Below are 7,708 nucleotides of genomic sequence, written 5' to 3' on the forward strand. Positions count from 1 at the left end.
TGTAGTTCAGTGTTGCCTGAGCAGCTAAGCTTGGTATACCTTCTGGCAAATTATATTGCTGAAAAGTCTAAAACTGAGCTGATTTTATTTTTTTCCATTATTGGTGGTCTATTTTTCTGTTTGTTTGTTTTTTCTGGCTTAATTATGTGTAAGATTCTTTCATTATCTTTCAGATTTAGGAAGGTTACCAAGATATGGCTTCATTCTAGTGACTCTTTAGAATTTCTTCCATCCAGTTCATTTTAATCCCCTATATCTATATCATTATATGATCTTTTGTATCAAGAAAAAACTCATATTACATTTCTGAATGTTCCTTCTTTTCCATTTATTCTATCTTCTTATTCAGGAACACAGACTTTGACTCTGGTAAATCACTTCCATAGTTTTCATCTTATCTCTAATAGCTAATGTCTATTTTTTTCCACATGTATCTTTAAATTAAATTAAATAAGTTTAATTTCCTCAAACTTATCCAACGTGGGACTGTCAGAGATTTTAGATGCACTGATGCAACTTCTAACATGGTTTTCATTTCTTAAGTAATTTTATTTTTCCTTCTATTTCTTTCCCTGTGGATATCAGCTCACTTTCACATACTCCTGTTGTGTTCCCTTCAATTTTTTTAATTACTTCTTTATGTCACCTTATTGAGCTGATGTTCCCTTTAATTTTTTTTAAGATTTCCAAAACAACAATAAAATATTTATTTTGAGATTTGAGAATTAAGAGAAATCTAAATAATGGAAATTGGATCCACATTGGGGTCTTCATGGAAATCAGAAGCACTACTCTCTCCCACAGCGTGATGCTTCTCCCGTTTGGCAATCCCTTCTTTTGCTGGATTGAAGGCACCATTGGTCTGCTGGTCACAGGCATAGCAACGCAGGGTGGCAGAGAAATGCTACAATACCCAGGTCTCACAGAAATCATGCCTGCACTTGGTGGCAACTGGGTTTTGGAAGGTCTGGCAACAGATGAAACAGCTGAATGGTACTTCCTCATCATCACTTCCCATTTCCTAACTTTCATCCTCATAGGCACCACCGTGGACCTCATCAAGCTCACGTTCCATCTGCAGCTCATGTTTGTAATCCAAGCGATCATGTAGGAACTTGCAGCTGTCTCCAAAGCCACAGAGGCCAGTCTCCCTGTAGTCCTTACAGATGTCGGACTGGTAATCCCGGAGCACGGTGGCACGGAGATGCTCGGGAGCTCGGATGGGGCCCTTCCTTACCGTTCCGGAGGAGGCAGTGCCCACAAATGTGTCTTTGGAATTCATGCATTTCTGATAATTATTGATTCCTCGATAGATTTTGTCATCTTCCTTGCCCCTCTGACCCTTATGGATCTTCTGGCTATGCTCAAAGATGGCTTGTGCATCATGCTCCTTCTCAGCGTCCAGGTCGGAGACGGCAGTCGCTCCATATCCTCTGGCCCTAGGGGTTTCACACAGAGGGCGGGCTTGTCGGCCACACCAAGCCTCTCGGTCCATATCCTCTGGCCCTAGGGGGTTCACACAGAGGGTGGCTTGTCGGCCACACCAAGCCTCTCGCTCCATATCCTCTGGCCCTAGGGGGTTCACACAGAGGGTGGCTTGTCGGCCACACCAAGCCTCTCGGGCTCGTTCTCCACCTCACTACTATAAGCCTCCTTCTGTTTATGGCTGCCAGGAGTCTTCTGCATCACTGGATTGCGGATCACCCGCTTCCTTTCTCCTGGGAGCACAGCGCTGCTTTCCTCACGACTGTTGCTGCTTTCTTCTGGCTCTACATCCCAGACCCGGCGCTTTCTGCGGCCTGCGGTGCCTTTACATCCAGGTTTTTTAAAGAGAAAGGTGCACACCTGGTCTGTATTCCTTCCTGAGGAAAGCTGTGCTGCCGTTTGGGGGTCTTGAGCTCTGAAACAGCTAGCTGCATGGCTAGGTCGCATGGGGCCTCTTCTCTCTTTAAATTTTTTGAGAGAAAGAAGTTTGTGTCTAAAATTCTAGTCTGATTCCTGAAGTGATTCTTCTTCCAAAGTATGTCTTTAATCTACTTTTGCTTGGCACATTTCTTTCCTTATTTTCTATGCATATGCCCCATGCTGGGCCCTTTCTGCTTATTACTCAGCTTTGAATGGGGCGGTTCTCTCCGGACATGCTATTTGCTCAAAAACAACCAACTCTTCTCCCTGCTTACATAGGTCTGGCCTATCAATGGCTTGTATTCTCTGTGCAATTCTTTAGCCGGTGCCACAGTCCACCACGCCAGGAGGCAGGTAACTCACCATGCTCGGAAGGCCGGGCGCGGCGTGCACCGCTCGGCCCAGACGAGCGGCCCTGGGACACCCCCACAGCCGGCCTTACACGCATGGGTGCCACCGCCCCGCCCCCGCCCACGGGCCGCCTCTCCCGCCACTCGGGGAGCAAGAGGCAGCACCGCTGTCCCACAATCACTTTTGCACAAGCTTAGAAACAGGAACCAGTTCTTCTAGACTTTGCGTAAGCGTGTAACCTGTCCACGCATACCCAGGACAGACATCTGTTAAACAGATCAGATGGTGCAACTTCTTCCCCAAGAAAAAGAAGAAGAAGCATTTGGCAATAACAGGGCCACCCGGAGGAGAGAGCACGGTGTGAACTCAGTTGGATTTGAAGTCCTGAGGGCCCTTGAGCATTCTGCAATAAGTCACTTTAACCACCTGGTTAAAGAAGAGCATAAAGAGACCAAAGCTGCGGGCTTATCCACACTGGGGCACAGGCCTGTTTGCATTTAAATGATGGGAAGACAGAAAGGGCTTAAAATGATCAGGCCAACCAACGGACCAACTACTTTGGCTAGTACAGGCATACACAGGTCATGGGGACTCCCCCAATCGTGGAGCTTGTTCTTAATTTGGCAGGTCCAGGAATTCAGTTTTATCAAAGTGCATGGATTGATCTGTATCATTAGCCATTTCCTGGATATCTGCCATCTGCCCTTAAGGTGCTTCCCATCCTTTTCCACCCAGCTCTGCACTCCAGGAGCCTGGGCTGCATGGACCACAGCAGCAGGATCTCTAACCTTCAGGATCTCTAAGGCTTCCAGTTGGCTTTGGCCAATTGGAGGCACTGGCAGAAGATCATACTGTAGCAAAGAACTGAGGTCAAGGTATTTAATGCCCAGGTTTCCTGCCTTTCAGGTTGTCGAGTGTTATAGATTGAATTGTCTCCCCAAAAGACACGTTAAAGTCCTCCCTCCCAGTGCTGTGAATGTGAACTTATTTGTAAATAGGATCTCCAAAGATGAAACCACACTGAATTAGGATGGGTCCTATCCAATATGTCTAGTGTCCTTATAAGAAGAAGAAATTTGGACACATTAGTAAGACAGATAGAGAGAAAGTGCAGGGGCAGGGGGAGAAGAAGAGGAGGGGGGGAGAGGAAGAGGGAGGAGAGGGGGGGGGAAGGAAAGCAAGGAAAGGGGAAGGTGGGAGGGAGGATGGGGAGGAGGAGGAGGGAAGGGGGAGCAGGAGAAGTCAGCCATGTGAAGGAGGCAGAGATTGAGTTATGCTGCCACAAGCCAAGGAATGCCCTGGATTGCTGGCCCCCCATCAGACCCCAGGACAGAGGCATGGCAGGAATTCTCCCTTTCAGAGGAAGCATGGTCTTGCTGACCCTTTGCTTTCAAACTTCTAGCCCTCAAAAATCATGAGTTCTGCTAGTCAAGACGTAATGGAGAGGCTGGAGGGACCTGCCTGAAAATGTAGAGCTGTGTGCCAGTAGCCATGTTTCTCGAAAATGATTGTATAATGATATAGCTTTCACAATGTGACTGTGTGATTGTGAAAACCTTGTGCTGATGCTCTTTTTATCCACCTTATCAACAGACGAGTAAAACATATGGAATAAAAATAAATAATAGGGGGAACAAATGTTAAAACAAATTTAGATTGAAATGCTAGAGATCAATGAAAGGGAGGGATAAGAGGTATGGTATGTAGGGATTTTTTTCTGTTGTCTTTTTATTTCTTTTTCTGAATTGATACAAACGTTCTAAGAAATGATCATGATGATGAATATGCAACTATGTGATGATATTGTGAATTACTGATTATATATATAGAACGGAATGATCCTAATAAAAAAAAAATAAATAAATCACAAGATCAGCTTCAAGCAGCCAAAAAAAGAAAAAATCATGAGATGGTAAATTTCTGTTGTTGAAGCCAACTAACCTGTGGCCCTCTGTTACCGCCCCCCTGGTAAGCCCGGTCACTGTGGCTGACCACACAGCCACTGAAAGCCCCAGCTCCCGCCAGACATCCCTCTTCTATTTGGCTGCCTTCTCTGGGTCCCAGCAACAGTTCCTTCCCTTTGTCCCTTCAAGCCCAGGCGTGGAAAGGAGTTCTCCACCGTTATTAGTCCAGGATACTGCATTATCCTTTATATATTTCCCACACTTTATAAAATGTAGCATTATTAAAATATCTAGTCCCCTTAAATATCCAGTTTGCATGTGCCATCTGTTTACCATCACAGCCTGGCATTCGATCAGCATTTGCCAGACGGAATGAAGATCGGAATAACTGTCCCCCAGGCAAGTTTAGATATTGCCTGTGAGTTTATCCTCTTACTTTATTAGTTTCGATTGTTGCAAAGAGAATTTTCAGAAGCTCTTAGCTTTATCCTGTGCACTGGGCCTGCAATTTGAACAAGCTGCTTTCAAATGGATGCTAGGATTTGGGTAATCCTCTTGTTAAAGATGTATAGGTGTTAGAATTGCTTGTTTTTTCACCCACTTGTGTATAGAATGCTAAAACTATATGAACCAGTAAAATATTGAAAGTAACCAAATAATAAGGCCAAAGGGTAGTCATTCAGGGCACAGCCTTTAAAGTTAGAAACATTGAGATCGACATTTACTACTTATTAGCTGTGTGGCCTTTGGAAGGTTACCTAACCTCTCTGAGCCTTGGTTTTCTCATTCATATAATAGTGATAATAATTGTACTTAGTTCTTTTGGTTGTTGTGAAGGTTAAATGAGATAATGTATATAAAGAGAACTCGAAAGGATGCTAGCTATTATTATTGCCATTGGTTTTTTGTTGTTAAGATGATATACTTTAAAGTAAATTATCTCATGGGTTGGTGTAAGAGTTAAATGACAATGTTTTTAAAATACTTAGAACAATACCTTGCACATAGTTAAAATCTGTATGTGTTTATTAAAAGCTCAGTAACATTTAATAAATATATATATAATTTGACTTATTTCTTCCTACCTTTTAATTATTCTCCGTCACATCCCATGCTACCTTTGGCTTTTCTTCCAGGTGTAAATGGAAAAAAGCCATCTAGAGAACCATTTAACTTCAACCTGAATTTTTTTTTTTCCTGAGTCAAAAATCTTCCTGAGCACATGTGCTTTAGTTTGCTAAAGCTGCCAGAATGTAACACACCAGAGATGGATCCATTTTTAATAAGGGGATCTGTTTAGTTAAAAATTTACAGTTCTTTGGAGGAGGGGTATCTAGCTGTCAATCTGAGTTTCTGTCACATGGGAAGGCACAATGCTACGTCTGCTGGCCTTCTCTCCAGGCTTCTGGGTTCCGATGGCTTTCCCCAGAGCGATTCCTTTCTGCAACTCCGAACGTCTGCGCTGAGCTGCGAGTGCTGACATGAGGTATGCTGAGCTGCAGAGCAATCTTCTGACCTCCCTCTCTTAAGCCTCCAGCTAATTAAATTAAACACCACTCATTGTGGAAGGCACTCCCCTTTGCTGACTGCAGATATAATCAGCCATAGATGAATTTCACATGCTCATGATTCAAGTCCACAGCAACAAAACCAGACACCATCACCTGGCCAAGTTGACACCTGAACCTAACGATCACAGCATGCATGATTAAGTTATGATTTTTAAGCATCAGCTCAGCTTAGGGTTAAAACCTATTTTAAATACATTTTCTTGAATATTTTATTTCTCACGCTCCCGAATGAGATCTTACTTTTCTTTTTACCATTGTGATAGAGCAACTGAATCATTTCTTCCCAACCCCACTTCCCTATTCTTACCGCACCCCAGCAACTTTAGGAGAGGAAGGAGTGGCTAGGAAGGAGTGACCTAGGCCTGGAACCAGTTATTGTCTATTAATTTAGGGGTCTTTGTCCACGAATGTTGGGTTTAACCCAGAGTAGCGAGAGGATGAATGCTTTCTTAACAAAATGAGGGCATGATTATTGCTCTCAAGAAAATGTAAAATTTATGACAACAGGGAAATATGAATTTCTTATTTAGACCATATGAAGGTTTTTATGACCAAATCAATCCCTGGATTCATGAGATGCATTTAGGACTAAGGCACATGGCCCAGGGAGGAACAGATTGCTCTCCCACTTGCTCCCCATGTCCTCATGGCCGTGCCTGAATCACCCCCTTTCCTGGGGAAGCCACAGACCCTTACCCCGGAGCCTTGCCCTCCCTGCTGCATCAAAGGCTGAGGCTGCAAAATGTACCATTTACAAGAAAAAAAGTAGGGGGCCACAATTTGACCATTTTTGTAGGGAAGGTGATAGATTCCAAGGGAAGAAGGAGTTAAATGGGGAATCAGGAGAAAGGGGTTAGAGGGAGAGAGCTAACTCTCTAAACACCCAAGCAATAAGGTCCTACCTTTTGCATTTAGTACATAGGATCACATTGCATAGAATAGGCCCATTGCTTAACTTCTCGCTGTCCCCTCCACTATATTAGTTAGGGGTCTTTTGGATGCAAGTAATAGAAACTAAAACTAGCTCAAGTGTAAAGGGAATTTCTTAGCTCATGTAACCAAGAGATCCAGAGGTGAGTTGACTTCAGGTACAGCTGGATCCAGGGGTTCAACTCGCAACAGAAGGTCTGTGTTTTTCATCACATCTTAGTTCTATAGGCAGTTGGCTACAAGCATATTTTCTTCATATCACAGCAAAGACGGTCACCAGTTGTCCCTGGCTCATATCATCCCTAAAAGTGACAATCTCAGAGAAAAGAGAACATATCCAGCCTAACTTATCTTTCAGCCAATATCAGCCCTAAAGAGGACCCTGTTGAGGCCTCAGGCCCATCTTTCTGTACCCAGGAAGAGAGGTTAGGAAGCCTGCGACATCCACCCACAATGCTCACATGGTGTAGGGAAAAGGCATTTCCCAGAAGAGAGGCCTGGGGGACAGAAAACAAGTAGCAACTGTCCATTACAGCCCCCAATTCCATTTGGCTTGAACATTTTTCTACACTCCCCAAGATAAAGCTGTTTTTAAGTTGGGTTTGTATTCAGTTTGGGAAATGGAGGGCAAAGGAGGTTGGTGGCATCTAGGGCGGGCCAGGGTGTCATCTCCTCTGCCCGGCCACTCTCAGCCCCGTTGCACTTCATGATGGACCGTTAGATAATGAGGCTGCTCACCCACAGATGACGATCTTGACCAAAAAAAAAAAAAAAAAAAAAACGCTTGGAGAGTCACTGCACTGCACCACTTCCCCAGCTTACCCTCCCACCTCCCCAGATAGCAACTAAAGACACGCCCTGAGAGACAGAAAAACAAAGGGTCTCGGCACAAATTATATCATTCTTTCAGCTGTGTTTATCCTTTTGTACTCTCAGTTCCCCAATCTGCTTTCTTTCTCCCTTGGGGTAAAGTAAAAAAAGACAGAAGGAAAAGAGACCATAGGCACAGTGTTAATAATTCCTCTGTGAAAATTCCATGATGGTCCC

The 7,708-nt window shown here is 44.0% G+C and overlaps 1 pseudogene; it reads right to left on the reverse strand.

Moving 5' to 3' along the window:
• Positions 1–736: 736 nt before the first annotated feature.
• On the reverse strand, positions 737–1,932 carry LOC143645036 (E3 ubiquitin-protein ligase RNF113A-like; annotated as a pseudogene).
• Positions 1,933–7,708: the final 5,776 nt, after the last annotated feature.

The sequence above is a fragment of the Tamandua tetradactyla genome, chromosome 8, assembly GCF_023851605.1.
Source record: "Tamandua tetradactyla isolate mTamTet1 chromosome 8, mTamTet1.pri, whole genome shotgun sequence".
NCBI lineage: Eukaryota > Metazoa > Chordata > Mammalia > Pilosa > Myrmecophagidae > Tamandua > Tamandua tetradactyla.